Raw genomic sequence first — 22,643 nt, forward strand, 5'->3', positions numbered from 1 at the left:
ATATATATATATATAACAAAAATTTTTTTTAAATCCCAAATCCAAAACACTTCCAGTCCCAAGCCTTTTATATAAGGAATATTCAACTTGTACCTCGACTGCATTGTCTTTGAGACTGTACTGCTTATTTCCTTTATAGAAATTACTATATTTTGTAATTTTTTAAATTTCTTGTTTATTATTTTTACCCTCATAGAAATGTAAAGCCTCATTCATTGATACCTGAAATATAGCATGATTCATCAAACATTAGTAAAATAAAAGTACTTAAAATAAGTTTTTTGCTTGCCAAAAGAATGCATACTCAATGCATAAATCTTTTATAAATGGTACACTGAAAGTGCTTCTTTACTACTAACTTTAAAGCATATGATTTAATTTAAAAAAATTTCTGTGTCATATGGAGTTTCCTCAAAAGACTAAGCATGGAAACACCATATGACCCAGCTATACCAATTCTTGGTATTTATCCTGAAGAATTTAAGTCATAATACTATAGTAATATTGCATACTCATGTGTAATGGTCTGGATGTTGAGGTGTCCCCCAAAAGCTCACATGTGAGATACCACAAGAAGGTTCAGAGTAGAAATGATTGAGTTGTAAGAGTCTTAACCCAATCAGTGATTTAATCCACTGATGGGGGTTAACTGAGTGGTAACTGAAGTGGTAGGGTGTGGCTGGAGGAGGTGGGCATTAGGAGCGTGACTTTGGGTATATATTTGTATCTGGCGAATGGAGTCTCTCTCTCTGCTTCCTGATCTCATGTGAGCTGCTTTCCTCTGCCACACTCCCCAGCCATGAAGTTCAGCCTCATCTTGAGCTCCAAGGAATAGAGCAGGCCTTCTATGGCCTAAGACCTCTGAAACCATGAGCCCTCAAATAAATGTTTCCTCTTTTAAAATTGTTCTGGTTGGATCATTTATTCACAACAGTGAAAAAGCTGAATAAAACACCATGTTTATAGCAGCACAATTCACAATAGCCAAACTATGGAATCAGTCTAGATGTCCATTGATGGATGAATGGATCAAGAAAATGTGAGACAGACAGACAGACACACACACAATGGCATTTTATTCAGCCACAAAAAAAAAAAAAATGAAATCATGTATTTTGCAGGAAAATGAATGCAACTAGAGACCATTATGTTAAAAGCAAAATAAATTAAACTCAGAATATCAAGGGACAGGTAGAAGAAGCTAGAGAGAAAAGAAGAAGAAATGTGAGGGCGAATCACATGAAAATCAAAGAGAGATTAGTAGAGGAAAGGGCCCAAGGAGTAGGAGATGGTGAAGGAGGGGAAAGTGCTGGAGAGTGACATTGACCAAATTATGTCCTTATGTTTGTGCAAGTACAAATATGTAACAACAAACCCCATCAACGTGTACAACTATAATGTACCAATAAAAAATGAGGAACAAAAGATATTAACATTTTTTTTCTGTGTCACAAAGTTCTAGTAAGTACTTCATAGGCATTTAATTAAAACCTAAATGTGAATATACTTATCTACAGAATAATTTGTGATTGCATTTCATTGTATGTCATGTGAAATCATCATAATTTACTTTAATACACTTCCATTCTTGAGTATTAGCTTGTTTGCAAATTTTCAGCTTGAATTTTAACTTTTTACTTACATTTTGTGGTAAGGACACTTAAAATCTACTTTCTTAGCAATTTTCAAATGTACAATATATTGTTCTAAATTTAAGTGAAATCTAATGTTTGCCTTTTTAAGTAACAAATCAAACACATTCCTATTTAATAGATAACTTTGGTTCCTTAGGGTAAAATCCTGAGATTAGAACTACAGGGTCAAGGAATAAATACATTGAAGAACATTATAGTTTGTTTTGCTAAATAAACAAGTTGTATCCTTTGGGACTCTTATTGGACATGTGGGACTATACTAAGACCAAAAAGTAGGTTTTGTCTCAATATGGGAAATGACACTTTCACAAAATAGCTGTCCCAATGATATTCAAGCAGATGTTGAGTGAACATCTGTCAGGGATGCTGGAAAGGAGACTCATATTGGGTGGCAGTTGGTTTATAAATTTTAATGACTTTTTCAACTCTTCAATTTGTAAAGACACTATTTCCTGTTCCACATTCCTCATGGCTTAATTCTCTCAAAACAATGTTTTAATAAATACTCATTGATCTTAGTGCCAAGATTACCTTCTGGTTTCTATTTACAATTCTCATTAGATCTTGTGTTTTCATTTCCAAGTAAATAAAGCAACATCTCTTCATTATTTTCTTCAAAAGTAAGCTCTTTCTAAAAAGGGCATGAAACTATACCTGTAAAAGTATATTTCATAGGAAGAATTCTTTTTAAAATCATGTTTTGGCACCCTGATAAAGCTATTTTTAATTTTTGTGCTGGAATGCAGAATATATGAATACTTGATTTCTGTGGGATTGGAATCTTCTTGAGAAAGTTCTCTCAAATGTTCATAATGAGAATAAAAATCTCAATAATAAAAATTAGGAAATAATATGCTTCAGTGAACTATTTAAGTGTATTTTCACTGTGCTGTTACATTAAAGACTTCTAAGATTAGCAAGATTACTTATATTTTAGGTTAATGTGAGATAATGTGTTTCATCAAAGGATTGACTACTTCATAATTAAATTGCCATTGAGCACAGTGGTAGTGGGGTTCATTTTTTGAAAATTATTGACATGGTATTGTGCTGCAATATCATGCATGTATAAAAAGTACACCAACATAAGTTCTTTGTCTTTGAACACTGTACAATCAATATTCTATTACCACAATGCTGGTTTTGCTGCATTGTAGCTAAATTAGAATGTCAGGTATAGAGATGCTTAAATCAGACTTTCAAGTAATGAGGACGATACTAGAATTCTAATTATTTTCTCACCTGACATGTATTTATCTTTTTCCCAGTGTTTTGGTTATTTCTTAGTTTAAATGTCATTAAGATGTTTGTAAATATCTAAAGAATTTTATTCTTTATATTGTTGTGGATGAAAATATATGATAAAAATTTACATTTCAGTAATAATGATGATGACATTTGTATAGGGCCTCATAGTTAATATCCAGTAAGCATTAATTCTCCATTTGGTATAAATGCAAAATCTGATAAAAGTATGAAATATAGGTTATTTTTAAATACGTGAATGAAATACAGAAATGATATTGAAATGCTGATAAAGTTACATAATAAATTTATAGTATCTAAAGTATGGATTCTCTCTATAATCTTTTAACTGGAAATTCACTAAGAGAAAGAAAATATAACACATGTATGTGAACATAATATGTAACATGGCACCTTAAAAATGCATAGAAGCTAATAGAAACACTGAATTTCTCCTAAGCAGTCTTATATCATTTTAATATTTCTAATAACATAAAACCCAGGTTATTAATGATATGGGCAATATTATATTGAAACCTTCATTGTCTTTGCTTGTTATTATAAATAAGGATTAACTTTGTATATGTTTTTCTGATTGTTTTCACAGCATGTTCAAGCATGCATTGTAATTTTGCCTAAGATTTCAAGTTTGTATTTCATTTATGGATTTTAGAATAACTTTAGGATTTAATATTTGTGTGTGTTTCCAAAAACTAGGATTAAGGTGGATTGAGAATAATAAATATTATATATGTATATGATATTTTTAAATATTTTGTACATATGTGTGTGTATACACATTTGCCCAACCACAAAGTTATCAAACACAATTGATGGCTTTAGTGAAGCTGAATAATGGCAAACTGGTTTTAAAAATACACCCCATTAGAAGTATTTGATCTAAATTGGATAAAAGGAGTTTTCTTAGTTAGGAAAACTATATGACATTTATCCATACATTGTGGATGACCCATATATATTCATTTTTGTCTTCTGGTACCTGCAGATTTTCTAGGAGGGTAGTTTGGCAAGATTATGTGAAAAAACAGATTGCTGTTTAACAGAAACTTCTTTCACGGTAAAGTCCGATATTTGTTTAGTTTTTCCCTTATTTTTGTTTTTATGGTTGCAAAAATGCAGATCTGAGTTATCCCCACTGATAATAGTTCTGAGTGAAGTTGTAAGGAAAAAGTGGTAGTGGGACATCAAACCTACCAGCCTCAGGAAAAGCAGAAATTCAGGCACTATAGGAGGCTTTGGAGGCTTCTGCTGCAAGGTCTGGATGTTGCTTTAGTCTCTCTGCCTTTCAATTGACTCAAGTAATCTCTAAATTCTTGCCTTTCTTTTTACCATCTGGCTTTCTAAACTCATGTTCTCTCTTTCTTAATTTTTGTACCTTTATAATGCAGGTTCACATGTGGAAGGGTCTACACAGCCTCACAGGTATGTGGCGAGCAACCTCCTCTGTCAACAGCACAGAGGTGAGTACAGATGGGACTATCAGGTCTAGGGGACCAAAAGGGGCCTTGTTATTGAGATGAAGATAGAAATTATAGACATTGTTATGCTTGAATTCGGGACCCCCAAAAGACCACCAGAGACCAAGATCGATGTAAACAGCAAAGAGGTGTTTATTGCAAGCTAGCTCGGTCCTCCGCGTGCACACACAGCAACTGGTGACGCTGAGAGGCCCTGAGCCCAGGGTTTGCAGCAGTTTTATACATTCTTTGGAGAAGGCAGGGACTTCACATACATCATAGCATCTCTTAGCAAATCATCACACACCGCGGGAAAATCAAATAACAACTCTAAAACATGATTAGCACATTCACTGGCGGGAACAAGTTGGGTAAGGGTGATTGGTCAGTACAAAAGGGGGATTCATTTGAACTGATCGGTTTAAGCCAAGAGGGGTGTTCATGCTGAACTACATGGTTTCCCAACACTTTATCAACCACCATAAACTACTGGGAGGGTCATCTGGCATCCCAGGTATTTCCCTGTCTCATGCTGATTAGTGGCTGCTAGGGGGTTGCTATGGATCCCCACCTAGCCTGACTGAGTCAGGGACACCTGGCTCCACAGATCTCTTCTGTTATTTGTAGATAAACAACTTAGCAGGGTGGGAATGTGCCTAGGAGTGCTCTGTGGGTTTTCTGAGGACAAAGGTCATGTCCCTTCCTTGTACAGGCTTTGCTCTGAGGTAGAGGCTGGTTTTTCAACATGATAGAGGGCAACAGAAGATTAGACATGATGGAGGCACCACAACAGGGTAAGCTTTAACAAAAATGGGGATTGTAAATTACACAAACTTTATTTACAGAGATGCAAAAAAGTTGACAGCTTTTGTTCACCTGTATTTTGTGACTGAAATCCAAACCTGTTACATAGGGAAATCACATCAAACAGGCATCCTGTGTCTGTCAAATTTACACACATTTCAGAGATGGCCATCTAGCATGCTTAGCAAGGAAGTAAGTAGCCATTTAATCTATGAGAATTCACATGACTCTTGAATAGTCTGCATATAATATTAAGTTTCAATGGATATATTCTTTTACTGGCAATTAATAAATTGATTCGATTAATAATCATTCTCTGTTTTCCAATTACATCTAGCATGAACACCTTTTCTGACTGTTTTCCAAAATATATTCTCTTATTCTCAGTTCCAAAGTTCCCAGGACTTCAGTTAACTCTCAATTAACTCCCTAAAAGTCCTCTCAGAATTTAGTAAACTACATTTATCAGGTTAGCATAATAAAACACCTTTATTATTAGTTTTAGAAGGGATAAACTACAGAATCTTAGGGGCTAACCTGCTACTCAAAGATTAAAATTAAAGCAATTTTGTGGTTTTTCTCTAAGGATAAAACAAATCTGAGTTCTACAAAAATGAACAATGAACACATGGCAATTAGAAAGTGAAAATACCCTATAATTGGAGACAGGGTTAAGGATAGAATGAGAATCAGAGGGGGGTCACTTGAATGACTTGGCAATATGAAACAGATTTTAGATTTTGATGGATTATGTCAATGAAGCTATATTAAAATGACTGCATCAAAATAGAAATGTCAAAATCTCTGCATCAGGAGGTTGCTGTGGGAACATAGCAGTTGCGAGTCTGGTCTATCTGGGATGTGGTCCAATGTTTAATTGTGGTCTCCTTTAACAAGTAGGTACCAGATGAATAAATAAACCTTTCAGATTACATATCTTTGAGAATATGCAGTTCTGATTTTGTGCATCAAAATGCATGACACTATATATCAACCATTTTTTTTAAAAAAACTGTTTTTGAAAAATGTCAATACAATATCTCAAATTTATATTTTCATCTGTCAACCATTTTGGGTGCACATGTTTACCATGTCAGTGGAAAAAGGGGAAAAGATAGGGAGAAGCATTTGCAGTTTATAAACAGTTGCATTTAAAAGGTTTTAAATCACAGTCATTTTGGGCCATCTTATAACACCTAACATCTAATCTTACCCTGAAAATTTACCCTAACTTTTCACTAACCAAGACAAAGAGGAATAAAACCAGTCAGTGAAACAGACTCCCATTCTAAGTGGCCTAACCTTTCCTATTTGAAACATTCAGAACCACACTTGGCAAAGTGAAAAACAATTCTAAGCATGAAACAAACCCATGTGAGTAGTAAGTGCAAGAGGACCAAGTAGAAGCCCCCTGCCCTGATCCAGCTCTTGGGATTCCTAAAGCTGTTCTGCTGTAAAATTAAATTAGTAGTTTCGGGTAGGAAAAAGGTTGGGCTAGAGTTTTTCTTTATGATAAATTACTTTGGGGAATTTGTTCTGTGAAAAAGCTTAATTATTTTTTCCATAAAAAAATCTCTCTAGCACTCTAGCTCCAGGGAAAGAACTTTAAAAAGGAGGGAGACTTTGTGGGAGATCATATAGAAGTTCTTCCAAAGATACGCAATGAATATGAAATAGCTGAACAAAGAATACCCTATCCCTTCCTCATAAACTGGAAAGATATTTTTTTTCACTTACATGGAACAACTAATGATATACCACACAAAATATTTCATTGTGTTAATTTATGTTGAGACTCTTTATGTCTGGGCTCTTTCACAGTCCAGCAGTGCCTGTATCTTTCCTCATTCTTTAAAGACCTCAGATGACAATAGTGAGGCAACATTGAATTCTGGAAAGGCGTGTGTGCAGGTGTAGATTTCTCCCTTTATTGGGTAGTGAATGAATGCAAGTGGGTATGTTCCCTAAGTCTCAGTTTCTACATATCTAAAAATGGAGATAACAATGTTTACTTTAGCAGTCTCCTCTGTGAAAAATAAATGAGGTAACGTTATGTAACTGGTTGATAAACCACAAATAGCATTTAATTATTGGAGGAAAAGGAATCAAAAGCATGATGTGAACTTTTTCAGAGGGCAGAGTGAGAGTTTGCAAAGTAAACCATTGAATGGCATTGATTCTATGGATTTTTTTTTAAACATCCAAGTCTACTTAATCACAATTCTAAACATTGTAAAATGTCTCAAAAACATGCAATCTGCTATTAGAATAATAGTTAAAAACCTGTTTTAAATGAAAACTAAACTTATCATAGAGACTGGTTATCTCAAGATTTCAGATCCAATTGTCTTTATTCTCTAAACATGTAGTATTTTTTTCCTATTAGTCTTCTTCTTCATCCATCCATTCCCTCATCCATCACATATTGTCAGCAGATCCTGTGCCAGGTACTATGTTTAGAAAAGTGTATGGGAGGAAGAAAGTATATTGGATTGACACCAAAATTACTTCAGCTGGAGTATACTTTGTCCTCTTTGTAACTTTGTTTAACTGCTCACCCTTTCCACTCATCCTATCTCTTTATGGAATCAATTCTTCTTAGCCTTCAAGGATCACCTCAACTTTTTTTCTCCAATGGAGTAATCAATGGTGACTTTGGTCCTTCAGAGTCTCTGTTAATTATGAAACCTGTCATATTGCTCTTAACATGTGCTCCCCTGGATAAGTACCAACAATCTACTGTGTTATTCAGTTTGTTCTTGTCGTCTGTCCATCCACTTATGCATCTATCTATCCATGCTTTCCACAAGCACATATCAAGCACAATTATGTGCCAGATATCAAACTATGTAGTTGATATACAAAGTAATTATGGTCTCTTTCCCTGTGGATCTTATCTAATTTATAGCCTTTTAAATTAGAATATGATGCAATGAATGTAGGAAATTTATCTCATGACCAAATCCTAGCATTTATAATTGAGGTAAGTAAGAAATGATATATTTTTTTTATCTGTATTTATCCAATTTCTGTGTCAAGCTTTATTCTGTTAGGATGGAAGAAACCAAATGTCAGTGAATTCAAACATTTCTCTTTCTCTTCTGTTTTTCAGGGGTTATGTCAGGGTTCCAGAAAAGTTTTTACTGAGTAAGTCTAGGGAATGGGGTGGTGAGGAGAGCGCTACAGATCTCTGCTGTCATCTGGGTGAAACTACGGACATCTGCTGAAACTACTTTTGCCTGGTCATTTGCTTGGTGAGTGTGCACATGGTGGGCTGCAAATATAGAGTGCTCTTGTCCATGGTCCTTGAGAATCAGGCAGCTCTCTTGGCTTCTTCTGCATCACTCCTGGGTATACAGTGCTCATTCTGTGTCTTCTCAACCACCAAGAGAGAATGAAAGCTCACAGGCTGCTAAAAAGCCTGTCTGCCTACACACCAGGCCGCCGTTGGTCCACACCTTCCTTGGGCATTCACTTGGAACTTGGTGCACAGCACTTCTTTCTTGGTCTGTGTTTCTCTCTGTGTCTGCCTCTTTCTCTCAGATCCATGTTATCGATTTTTTGTTAACAAGCAATAAACTACATGTGTTTAAGGTACAATTTAATAGTTTTTGCTATGTATAGACCCACAAAACCATCACTACAATTAAGACAATGAACATATCCATCATCCCCAGATTTTCATTGTTCCTCTTTGTGCTATCTCGGTATGTCCTCTTCTTCCTTTTTTCTTCCTTGGGCTCTTACAAACCCTTTTCATTCAAACTAGACTGAAAAGCAGGTATGGGTCCTTCTCCCTGGGGAGTTTCTTATTTTTCCTCAGACTCTACCTCTTTGCTCAGGAGTAGGAAACCTTTTCTGTAGTGGAGGGGGGCATAAAACGAGGAAGCCTTGTCTTCATTTATTGTGTTTTATGTCAAATATCTGATACATGCTGTGATGGCTTAGGTTTTAGAAGTGCAGAAGCCAGGAAAGGACCATTTGTTTTTTCCTTTCTGCTCTTAGAGCATTTCTCTGAGGCAGTGATACACTCTGTTCTGGCTACTTGCATGGCCAAATGAAGGGTGGGTGAATCAGGGAGTGGGAAGGGAGAAGCAGAATATTCAGGTACAGGGCACCAGCTAATGCCGCAAAAATACTCTCTGACATATAGCCATGAAAGATATTTTATTCTATTCCTCTTAGGAAACTGTACTTGGTAGGTAAGCAATGAATGCCTGTTCTGTGATTGATACCAAATGGCCTGAAAATCCACAGGAGCTGTGTAGGTGGCATTGCGACTTATAGCCAGTGCCATTCGTAAGGTAAGAAGAATAAGCCTGAGGAAAGAGGTCAATGGATTTTTAAAAATGTAGGCTTTATTGGCCTTGAATTTAAGAAGATAGTCTGTTTCATCTTTGTTTAAGGAAAGTGATCAAATACAGTAAAATGATGGGATGAGATGAGCTCTCAGTCCTTTCTAAAATCAAAAGATCCTATTATCCTAAGCATCACTGGCAAGTTAAATTATATGATCCCTCAAATTGTTATTTTTGGTTTGTTATTATACAGAGTAGATAAAGCATGTGCATATTGTAATGTTGGCCATAAAGAAATATGTATACTCTTTCTGGAAAGGAATTTATAATAACTATTTATTATAGTAGTGAAGTACTTACCATTTGAAAGGACTGGGCAAAATCCTCTCTCTAGTGAAAACAGTAGTAATATTTATTGAGTGTTTTATGTCTGCCAGGCCCTGTTTTATTTACTACACATTACTTCACTTTTGTTTTGCAATAATCCTGTAAAGTGGGTATTATAATTGTTTTCCTTTTTAGAAAACTAAAACAAATAGATCAAACCAAGAGCATACAACTCATCATTGGCTGAAACAGGATTCAAAACAGATTTGACAACTATGCCCTATGCCTAAATGATATCCTTTTGTCTCGAAGGAGCACACTTTGTGAACTATTAAACTTGCTTTGCAGATGAAGAAGTAGAGTCTTAGGTTAAGTACATGCCCAAGAACACAAACCTCATACTTCTGGTGGATTCAAGATTCCATTCATTATATATCTGATTTTAAAAATTCATGCTTTTAACTGTGATGCTATAATATCAAGAATGGTAAAATGCTGAAGTATTTTGACCTAGAAATTTAACATTTCTACCTGTATACTAGGGAGTAATAAGGCATTTTGATAAGTTGGAGAGCACAACTATTTGTACACAAAGTAAACTGTTGACTGTGTCCTAAATGAGCCAAGTTAAATTATACACAGCTATATAATACTATGGAATTATTGCAATTTTATCTACAAAGTATTTAATGAGCTTTCAGGTTATAATGATACACTGGAAGAAAACAGGATATGATATTAAGCAATTATGCTAGTATGAATATTTTCGAAAGTAGTCAGAAAAAAGAATAGAAACAACCATCAAAATGTTGATGGTTAGATTATGGAAATTTTACACTTTCTTCTTAATTTTCCATGTTTTCAGCAAATCTGTCTTAAATATATGAGGGTCAATGTTAAGTCTGCATTTTTAAATATTTGCTTCAGTGTATATGTCACATAAAAATTTCAGTTAGTTCCACAGAACAAGTTTTAAAAATATTTACCATTTACTCCTACTAAGTGTACTGAAATGAAGCAAGCTGATTAAATTTGCTTATTACAGTGTTTTTAGTAGTAAAGCACAATTCTTCATATGTGGATCTGCTTGTGGAAGCAAATTAAATTTGGTATGTGACCCCAGCACTTTAATAACATTTGATCTACAGCTGACCAAATAGAAAATGTAATCTCTTTTGTTTAGAGACAAAATAAGACAAATTCTATCCTGTATCAATTGTACATATACTTTTGCTTTACCAAGTACTGAAGATGATATGTCTTGCTTCCAATCCTCATGACTGATAAGAGCAGACAAGCCACTTTCAGATTTCCTGTGTGAGTTAAAAGCATTGCCTGCCCCTTGTCCTGGACCCCCAGTCTGAGTCACAAAACCAAATTATAGGGAAACATCCCAATTCCAAAACAGATTGAATTGACATTTTCTGGTTGCATGTTTATTTTCATTTTGTGATTTGGGCAGGTCACTTGCTTTGAGATTTTAGCACAAACAAGGTTTATTTGAAGACTAGTATAGCAACAAAAAAAAAATTATTAGGAGTATTTGAGTTGGAGTTGGGAACAAAATCTTTTAATACAAAGGAAATGATAAGGAACACATAATTTCTGTCCTGAATTAACCTGGGGAGGAATGTGGCTGGAGGAATGTTCTATTTACAGATGAAGTGACAGAGAAGCCAGGATGGAGAGGCAGGGCAGGGCCCAGCAGTACCTCTGCTACCTGCCAGTTATGACACTAGATTTCAGAGAATCTATATTACTTACAATTTTTTAAAAAAGTTTTTGATTAGTTGTAGATTGTTTCCAGAAATGAATCATATAGCATCTGGGGAAGTGCCTCTAGGGCTTTTAAACAAATCCTCTATTAGTCATGAGCAATAGGCTGAGTTATAAAACCACATCTGGAGAATTACATTTCAAAAGACTCATCCTTTTCCCTTTTACATCACCAGGTGCTGAGCCAGGTGTTTAACATAAATTATCTCATTTGTTTGCTCTGACAACATAATAAGGTAAGTATTATGAATCCTATTTTATAGATGAGGGAACTTAAACAGTTAAATAAGTTGCCTAGTGCTACTCATCTCAAACTTGGATTTGATGCTGGATCTGCTCAAATCCCATAACCTTGTCCTCTCCCATTGCACAGGAAGGCAGGACACGCTATTTACAGGTGCACAGAACGTGAAAAGATTGCGGCAATGAACTCACAGAGAGTAGTTACTGGATGGCCAGAAAACAGAGAATGGGAAGTTGACTTATGTTGTGGTATCTATGTATACTAGTGCTATATAACAAAGAGGCAATAGCACATGACAGGTATATATGGAGATGCATCTGCCTAGAAAGAATAACATGGAAAAGACCAATGGATTGGCAGGAAATCCAGATGCTACTGGGTGACTAGGGAGATCTGGGAAAATTATAGATATGGCTTAAGGACCTTATTGCTGGCCTAATACCTTCTGATGGATATGGTTTCAAATGCACACAGGTTTAAAATTATTTAGCCTTGATTGCTTGTGGATGGAAGTTGAGTTTTAGGGAAGCAAAATGTGCTTTATTTCCTCTTGGGAAACTTGTGCATTGCATCAAATAACCTAAATTAAAGAATCATATTGGCTTGTGTGTGTTGATAAAGTTACTATTTAAAGCATACAGAGGACTTCAATTTTTCAGAAGGGGAGGGCATTAGAGATAGAAAATCAGTAGGTGTGACACAGCACAGAATCCTTGTTGAAATTTAGAAAGGGAATAAGCCATGTAAAAATTTGTTTTGTGTTTTTCTTTTCTTGATAGATGTGAGATATTAGTGCTCTAGTCTAACGGAAACAGGAATGTGATGAATAAACTAAATAATGTGGCAATTTTGCATATGGTTCAGTTTCTAAGAAGAAAAGAGACATTTAACTGGGATTCCATAGTGAGGTGACTCAAATAGATATAGAAATGGGAGGCAATATAGAACAAAGATGATTCTTATCAAAATTAGCTAGGCAAAAACAGGAACATAGTGGGCTCTGTTAGCACTAGTTGTAAATAGGAAACTCATTTCCCCTGCTACTTTTTTTTTTTTTTGATACCAGCAGGGATTGAATCCAGGTGGGCTCAACCACTGACCCACACTCCCAGCCCCTTTTTATGTTTCATTTAGATACAAGGTCTCTCTGAGTTGCTTAGGACCTTTCTGAGTTGGCTTTGAACTCAAGATGCTCCTGCCTCAGCCTCTCCGAGCCTCTGGGATTACAGGTGTGTATCATCATGACTGGCTCCTGCAACTCTTGAGAAGGGAAGGCTGAGCTTCTTGGATTGTGGATTAGAAGGGCTGAGGTTGAACATACAGATTTTAGAGCAGCCTAATGTTAAACAACCCTCTGGAGAGTTCGTGTGGAATTCTGGAAGGCACTTTGTGACTTTCAGCTTGTTCCAGGTAGGCCAGGCCAACGGAGGCATTTCAGTGAGAAACCATTCCAGCTACTTTAAATGAAAGAATTAATGATAGTTTTTGGATTGATTATACAATCAGTGGGAAAATAGAAGAAATAATTTTGGGCTTTCAGGGACTACTTTGAGCTCATATCCCAAAATTCAGTTATCAAGAGATACTGCCTTTCCTAGGATTGGTAAAATTGTCATGATCAGGAAACAGCCATGGCCTGGAAGGTTAAGAAAGAGTAGCCACGTGATATAGCCTCATTCTCAATTGTAGTTTTTATTTATTATGGAAATGTTGGTGCAGCTTATTATGTCTGGAGCCAGGAAATGTGCTCTGATTTCAGGAAAGTATACTAGAAAGAAGGAAGTTGGATGAGTCATGTGCTTGTTTACTCTACCCAGCTCAAGAAGGATGATGTGTTTGAAGGAACAACATCTGTGGGGGTCCTCTAGCTATTGGAGAGCATAGCATGTTCCTTGTCTATCATTCTTTGTGTTTTGTTCTTTCATGATGGAAAACTTTACATGTACATATGGTCCAACAATAAAAAGAGCTAAGTTTCATATTGTATAATTTATATAATGTATATAATTATTCAGGGACTACTTTGAGCTCATATAATATACCCAAATGATCAATTGCATTTTTCCCCTTTTCTGGAAGCAATGATATTGGGTTATTTGGGGTGAGGGTTTTAGAAAGGGGAAAGCAAATTTTTTCCTTTAGGAGGTTTAACCTTATATTCCAAATGCTGCACTCCTCCTGGTCATCACTCTAGGTCCTGATTGCCTGGAGAGAGTGTGATTCTGACCCGGGACAGGGAAACAGGGTCACTCAGAAGCTGTGATGTCTTAGTATAAGGGAGGTGTGCTTTTGATATAAGCTGTCAGGTTCTCATTTTAACTAATTTCCACCTTTTGCCCCTGGAATATTCTTTGGCACTAGGATTGCAGATTTTATATGTTGCATTTAATAGGTTAGCCTAATGTAGTTTCATGGATGCTGGTAGAAGATTTGTTATCCTTGGGGTAAAAGAAAAAGGATTTTATTATTTATGGTACTGTAGACTTCATGGATTGGGATATGCGTGTAGGAGTGGGAGGATCCACTCAACCTCCTGGCAGAGGAGAGGGGTCATTTCCCAAAAGAACAATTGTTTACTGGGGGAAAGATAGCTCCACCCACCGCAGATGTCTGACCTTCCCCTAAGCAGGTTCCACAATGCCAGAGAGGGAGAGTAAGGACACTGCTGACTGTTACACAATATTTGCACATTCAAAAGAGAGAGATTCTTTTCTCCTCCCGTCATACCTTCTACCAGAGAGCTGTAAGTTTCTTAACTTAGCTGTCATAGTCTTCTCCCTTCCAGCAGCTAAGACCTTTTATTTGAACAACCTCAAAATGATTTCAAAATCTATAAACTCTATAATGCATTTTAAACTATTGTCTAAATTATTATTCTTACTTTAATAGTTGCAAAGAATATAAATCTGGCATATGATAAATATTGATCTATCTAAAGAAACCATTAAAAACACTTTTAAAAGGTGTCCAATAGAATCTGAATACAATGTGATTTGACCTCATCCTGTTAAAGACTATGAGCAAGATCTTCTTTAACAATAATTTATTTCTTTTTGTTCTAAAATTTATATTTTCATTCAAGTTTCTCTAGTTAGATTTTACTGCGTTTTTTATATAAAAATGCCTATCCTTTAGGGAAAAATCTTCCTATTATTATTTTATAATATAGATGTGTATGGTTATAAGAAAATAATTTTATTCATAAAATCTTTCATTTCTAGTCAAATAAAAAACTGAAGTTTAGTTTGTTTTCTAGGACTCTTAAGTCTCATGTCCATGTCCTGTCTGGTTTTAGTATCAGTCTCATTGAATGAGCTGGGGAGTGTTCTCTCTTCTTTTAAGCTTTGGAGGTAGGTAGCCCATTCAATTTTAATACAATTTATCGAAATGGTTGGATTTATGTCTTTTATTTTTTGCTCTCTGTCACCTCAGTAAAAAACTTCAATTATCTACACCCCACCTTTCCTGCTATCTTTTGGGTTATTTGAACATTAACCATTTGTATATTTTTGTACTATATTGCAGTGATTGTTTTAGAATTATAATATACATTCCTAATCTTTCATACTCTTCTACACTTCATGTTCAATAAAAAGAGCTAAGTTTTATATTGTATAATTAATGTACCCAAATGATCTATTGCACTTTTCCCCTTTTCTGGAAGCAGTGATATTGGGTTATTTGGGGCGAGAGTTTTAGAAAGGAGAAAGCAAACTTTCATGTAAAAAACTTATATCTACATAGCTCTTTTTAACCCACTTGTTCTTTATATTACATAGATATCATATGTATAACATGTACATATATTTTTAAAAATTCCACCAAAGAGTACTATAGTTTTTGCTTTTAGGAGAAGGTAATCTTTTTTATTTAGTCATATATTTGTCATTTCTCTTGTTCTTCCTTTATTTTTTAAAAGTCAAGTTTTCCTGTATTATTATTTTCCCTTTCAGTTTGAAGTATCTATTATTTCTTATAGGTCACAGCTGTTATTGATGGATTTTATTCAAATTTCTACATATGAAATATAATCATTTCTACATCATTTTTATATTTTTAATTTTTTAAATATATTTTTATTTGTTCTAATTAGTTATACATGACAGTAGAATGCATTTTGACATATACATAAATGGAGTATAACTTCTCATTCATCTGGTTGTACATGATTTACATCATTTTTGAAGGACACTCTTGTTGGATATAGAATTCCAGCCTCAAAGCTTTTATTTTGCAGTAAAGTGAGGGTAGGGGGTATGGAGGTAGAAAGGATAGTAGAGTGAATCAGACATTATTACTTTATGTACATATATGACTACACAAAGAGTGTGATTCTACATTATGTACAACCAGAAGAGTGAGAAATTATACTCCATTTACATAAGATGTATCAAAGTGCATTCTACTTTCATGTATAACTAATTAGAACAAATAAAAAACTGGAAAAAAAAAGAGAAGGCGGAATTTTACACATTAAGTTCCAGTTTGCATTTAATCACAAATAAATTAAGCAGATTTACTTTGAAACAAAAAGTAGGTCATCTGTGAACTTTAAAATGGAAAAAAAATGATATTGTTCCATTGTCTGGCCACCATTGTTTCTGAAGAGAAATCCAAGGTAATTCAAATCATTGAATCATTGTATATCATGGTTTTTATTCTAACTACATTCAATTTTTTTTTCTTTGTTTGGTATTCATAATTCAGGTTATGATGAGTCCAGGAATAATAATAATGATATAATAATAGTGATAAAAATAATTATTAATATTTTTATAATATTCTTATTTGGGGTTAAGTTGTTTTGGGGCAAGAACTCTGAAGGGTCTGAGATTTTACCCTACTTTCAAGCTAACAGGTTAGCCTGCTACATACCATTTCATAGATGTTGGTAAACAGATGACCTTGAGTGAGCAACAGAACTTCACTATTCATGGCACTGCAGTCATCAAGATTCATATTCACTTTGGCTTACCATCCTCCTAAGTCCCATGGTTCAATAGAGCAGCCCAGAAGGATGTTGTACTTATTGTAGATTTGAAACACAGTCCAGTATTTTAAAGGGGGGGACTAATAATAAACCTGCCCAACTTTTGTTCCCAAGTAGAAATTATGATTTTTTTTATAATGGCCATGAAACAAATCTATCCCCTGCTTTAGAGGAAGATACTCTCTCTATCATCCAAGGTTATTTGTAATACAAACATCCTTGAAGAGATAATCTGAAATCAAAGCTGAGATAAAGTATGTAGAAATGCTATAGAGAATTGTCTTCTATGAGAACATACTGGGCTTCCCAGATTTGTTAATTTATATCCTTTATCAAAATCACAAATTTTTAAAAAACCACAAATTTTCACTATTTTTTTCAAATATTCTATCCAACTATTTTTCTCTTCTCCTTTTGGGGATTCTAACATTATGTATGTGGACTTTTGATAATGTTCTACAGGCCTCTGAGGCTCTGCAAATTTTTAAAAATATTTTTCTCTCTTTACTGAAGATTTTTTTGCTCTGTCATTTCCAATTTCCTATTGAGTTCATCCAGTAATTTTTAAATTTTAGACATTAGTTTTTTTTTTCCAATTCAAAATTTCTATTTGGCTATTTTTTATAATGTTGATTCTTCTAAGAACTCTTATCCTTTCATTCACTTAAGGGCATTATTCTTTAATTCTCAGAGCATGGCTATAAAAACTACCTTAAACTCTTTGCCTGATAATCCAACACTTATATCATCTTGGAAATGGCATCTATTTACTGTATCGTAATTCAAGAATTGGCCAAGTTTCCCCAGGTCTTGGCATGTTGAATAAATTTGAATTTTATTCTGGTCAATGTATATGTATCGCATGGGCTCTGGGTCTGGTTATAATCCTCTGGAGAAGGTTGGTATTTATGAGGCAACCAGCTTGACTGGGTCAACATCAAGTGTTCTGTCTTATCTTTGGGGATTAAATCTCAGTTCAGTTCTCAAAATATTTTCAATGCTAGTTAGAGTTTGTTCCACATGAGTAACTTGGGTGTTATTCTGAGATAAGAGCAGTGGTTCAAATCTCAATTTACTCCTCACAAGCCTTTACAACCCTGTTTTGGGTGTCCCACTCATGCTTAGATGAGAAGCAAGACTGAGATTTATGCAGATTAGGGGATCCCTTTTTCTAGCTCTTGATTCCCTTATACTCTCCAGTCTGCAGAATCTACTTTTCCTTATTTCTTTGGTCAGAAATATGGAATTCCCATGGAAGTTTGTCTGCTGCCTCTTGCAAGCCATCTGTGACTGGGATCTACCCTTAGGGGCAAAGTATGAGAAAGAAAAAAATAGGGGCTTTTCCCATAGATTCTTTTTTTTTTTTTTTTCAGTTTTTTTTTTTTTAAATTTTTTATTGTTGGCTGTTCAAAACATTACATAATTCTTGATATATCATATTTCACACTTTGATTCAAGTGGGTTATGAGCTCCCATTTTTACCCCAAATACAGATTGCAGAATCACATCAGTTACACATCCATTGATTTACATATTGCCATACTAGTGTCTGTTGTGTTCTGCTGCCACTTCTCTCTGCAATCTATCTTCTTCTGTTTACAATCTAGAAGCCTTAGTAGTTCTTATTTAGAGCCCACAGAAAGTTGACAATAATGTTTTTATGAGCTGCACAGTGCTTATTTCCAGTGCTGGTACTGGAACAGCTCATGTCCCTTAATTGTTTTAATAAGGGTAATAATTTTCACTTTGAGGTGTGTCCTGAGAAGGAAAGTTTGGAATTGGAAAAAGGAAGATTATGATTATATCTTTGATTTTCTTTGTTGACTCTTATACTGGGCCCCTATTTCCATATATTTACCCTTGGCTTTCCAGTGTCTGCCAATAAAAATCTAACTTCAGCCAGTTCTCATCTCTTTGTTAGTATTTCCTCAACTCTGTTAAGAATCCCATTTTCTCAGTAGCCTACTTGAAATTATCAGGTAAAACACATTTGATAAACTAATTCCTTTTAAGGTGCTATTGTCTGATAATGGTTATCTCTTTCCAATACCTGCTTTACAGTATTTTTTGGAAGGAGACTTTGTATTAAATCTAAAGCCTCATCTCTAAGAGTAGAAATCTGGTTTCATCATCAGGTAATTATAGAGATATTTTCATAAATAGGATAATAGAAAACTTTTACCCAAATAATGGCAATAATGGTGATTTATAGGTAATTCCCATATTTGTAATTTTATAATAAGGACCTATATGATAATTCTAAGAAATTATATTAGTAATAAAAATAAATATATACTTTAGTAATCAATTAACCTTTTTTACTTTTACTTTTTAAGTTCAGCAGTAAAAAGTAGAAAATTATTCAAAAGCAGCCAGAATTATTCTTGTTATTACCTTTGTGGTGACCTTTAATATGTCATTAAATAATTTTACTAAATGAAAGGAAAATTTTAAATATAATGAACTTTGAAAAATAGCTGAAGGCTTAAATTGAAATTTAAAAATTTTAAAAACTCCATGGATATATTTTCTTATCTCTCCCCCAAGCCACCCACAACTGCTTAAGTAAAATTTCTGAATGCTAATCTAATCTTATAAAATCTCTTCTTCATGTTACCAAGAAGTAATGTGTGAAAACAGTAGCCAAGAGCACAGCATTTTGGCAAAATAATCCATTGTTTTAAAATTTTTTCTTAGGTGTCATCTTCCCTATAATTTTCCCTGAATTCTCCCAAAAGAATCAAACACTTCACTGTGTGTGTATCTAGAAAACATTTATCATACTATATTCTAAGTTAGTTTAATGGGATTATGAGTTCTTTCAAGTCACACATTCTCTCTTCCTTAATCAATCTTTGCTTCTTTAGAGTCAAAGCAAATCTTAATATAATGGCTGTTTAGAAGAAATATAAAAAGTGAAGAAGCAAAGACAAAAAGGAAAAAGAAAAGGAGGATGGGCCACACCAGGGTTGTTGTGGTCCATAGGGCCCAAGCATGGGACAGTCAAGTGTCAGACATTGAGGGAAATGGTCCAAAGTAAAGGTTGGAAATCTAAAGCCCCAGGGTCCAGGTAAGAGGAAGACAGTGCATTTGTGTTTACTCTTGGTTAGTAAGGAGGTAAAGGATCATCCATTCAACAAAAGAGGCTGTTTTAGTCAGCTTTTTCCCTCCTGTGACTAAAGGATCTGACCAGAACAACTGTCAGGAGGAAGACTTTATTTGAGGGCTCATGGTTTCAGAGGCCTTAGTCCATAGAAGGCTGGTTCCAATCCTTGGGGCTCGAGGTGAGGCTGAACATCATGGCAGGAGAGTGTGGCAGAGGGAGGCAGCTCACATCAGGAAGCAGAGAGAGAAACTCTACTCTGCAGATACAAATATATACACAAAGCTACGCCCCAATTCCCACTCCCTCCAGCCACACCCTACCACTTCAGTTAATACCTGATTAGGCTAAGGCTATAACCCAATCATTTCTCCTCCAAAATTTCTTGCATTGTCTCACATGTGAGCAGCAGCCTATTGGTATGCCAGGCCTGGTGCAATAATGTGACAGTGATGTCAGGAAGCAGGGCCCCGGGGGAGCAGAGACCCCACTCTCAGTTACTCCTAGGGCCACCACCTGGTCACACTGGGTTCTCAGTGTGCAGACCTTGGATTCAGAGAGATCTTTGCAATACTGAGACTTTTGTGAGGGGGACACCTCACGTCCAAACCATAACAGAGGTAAGTCAGGCAAGGACAGAATCTAACATGGCACAGCATGATCCACTGGGTTGAGGTCCAGGTGGTGAAAGCTCAGAGCCAGGCTAGGTACTCTCAACAGGAAACCATGCACATAGGGAAACTGATTTCCAGGGAATAATCTGACACAGTAGTTGAGGAGGAGTGATGGCTATTGGCGTCCCTTTTGTGCTACTTTCTTTAAAAACAGCCTTTGAGATTCCATTTCACTCACACTTGTAGTCTTGGGCTGTTTGAAAGACTCTTAGGACAAAACAAAACTACTTAAAACAGTAAGCATTTATTAAGTACCCATTTGTGCAGTCAACTATGCAAAGTGCTATGTACTGTGTTAAGGAAAAGCTCAACAAACAAAGAAGCTGCTTGAGGAAAAAGTAATATGGCCTTTGTGTGCATGTGTGTGAGACTTCAACTGGGCTAAAATAACACGTTTAAAGCTTGGCCTGGCAGAAATCCATGTTGTGAAAAAGACTTAAATAACATCGGGGAAAAATTCAACAAAGACTCGAAAATCAATTAAGGTTTAGAGGTTAGGGAGGTAAAGGTTTTTTCCCTTGTGCTTTACACATTTTTCCTTTATCCTTCAAGATACTGGGCTAGATTCTTGTAGTATGATAAATAGAAATTCATCAACCCCATTTGGGAAAGTAGTCTTTCAATCAATTCAGTTAAATAAGTATTCTCAAATGCCTTCCATGTGTCCAGTGTTGCTCCAAGTGTTGTGGAGGATAAAAGGGAATTCTTGGCATTGTACTGCCTTTGAAAGTTTATTGGGGGAGAACAAATGAAACGGTATGAAAAAGTAATAAGAAAGCTTACAGTAAAGATCTTAAATGCATTCAGCACACAGCCGTTGAAAGCACCAACATATATAACTACCTCTTATTTTCTCAGATTATACCAGTCATGGGGATTAGTCAAGGATTTGGGTGACAATTGCAATGGCTTTTGAATCTAGGCCTTGTTCTCGGTCTTGTTCTTTTATTTCTCTTGGGTTCCAGGAAACTCTTGGACTATTTGGTATCATTATCATGGCTTTTATTCTAGTGCTCTGGCTGCCATGGTGTTGGGACTCTGGGCAGTCCTAAGCAGGGCAGGGCTTCCTGCCCTTTAATTAGCAATAAGAGAGAAACAGAGCAGTCTATAAGCACTGGGTGGATGCATTTGAAACAGCTGAAATTGGCATAGAAAGGGAGCAAAGGTTTTCAGCTTATGTAGGACAGTTGTAATTGACTCTTTCTTGTGAGGGTGAGAGAGGATGGACTCTCTTTCTCTAATGTAATAACAGCTCTCAAGGTCAACCCTCAATGGTCAATGGTCTTATCTTAGGTGATTTGAGCTGTTGGTGTTTCAATTTCACAGTAAAGGCTATCAAATAACTTGGAAGATATTCTCCAGGGATGGTGTACTAAACCTTTGATTATAAGGAACAAAGTCATCTGAGTGAAAGGATAGTTATTTCATATAATAAACATGGAAACAAGCTGGGCTTTGTCAGGATGGTGTAGAAACCTAGAAAGCTGATAAAAATGGAGATGGCTACTCTCTATTTCCCTCTGGGTTTCTGAATTTTGCTTCTATTAGCACATCTCTGCTATTCTCTTGTTTCTCTGTGCAATTTAGTTTTCTCTGACATAAAGATTTGTGCACACAGTGGTCAGAAATGATTACTTTGGTCTCATCTTTGCATGAACTTTCTTTCTTTTTTTTTTTAATATTTATTTATTTATTTTTTAGTTTTCGGCGGACACAACATCTTTGTTTGTATATGGTGCTGAGGATCGAACCCGGGCCGCACGCATGCCAGGCGAGCGCGCTACGCTTGAGCCACCTCCCCAGCCCTTTGCATGAACTTTCATTTTTTTTTTTATGTGGGTTGTTCAAAACATTACAAATTTCTTGACATATCATATTCCACACTTGATTCAAAGTGGGTTATGAACTCCCACCTTCACCCCATACACAGATTGCAGAATCACATCAGTTACACATCCATTGATTTACAAATTGCCATCCTAGTGTCTGTTGTGCTCCGCTGCCTTTCCCATCCTCCACCCTCCCCCCTCCCCACCTCTCCCCTCCCCT

General features: G+C 35.6%; 1 long non-coding RNA gene across 2 annotated transcripts in view; it reads left to right on the top strand.

Moving 5' to 3' along the window:
• The first annotated feature begins 1,085 nt into the window (after positions 1-1,085).
• The window catches only part of LOC107155017, a 37,226-nt gene continuing 15,668 nt past the window's right edge, over positions 1,086-22,643 (top strand). Inside the window, exons 1-6 of one of the 2 annotated variants that reach the window (XR_001505138.2) lie at positions 1,086-4,381; positions 5,091-5,172; positions 8,295-8,436; positions 9,368-9,486; positions 11,760-11,819; positions 15,084-15,177. This is a non-coding gene — a long non-coding RNA (uncharacterized LOC107155017). The remainder of the gene's footprint in view (positions 4,382-5,090; positions 5,173-8,294; positions 8,437-9,367; positions 9,487-11,759; positions 11,820-15,083; positions 15,178-22,643) is intronic. The other variant, XR_007344587.1, reaches the window with a different exon arrangement.

Source organism: Marmota marmota, unplaced genomic scaffold (assembly GCF_001458135.2).
Source record: "Marmota marmota marmota unplaced genomic scaffold, marMar, whole genome shotgun sequence".
Taxonomy (NCBI): domain Eukaryota; kingdom Metazoa; phylum Chordata; class Mammalia; order Rodentia; family Sciuridae; genus Marmota; species Marmota marmota.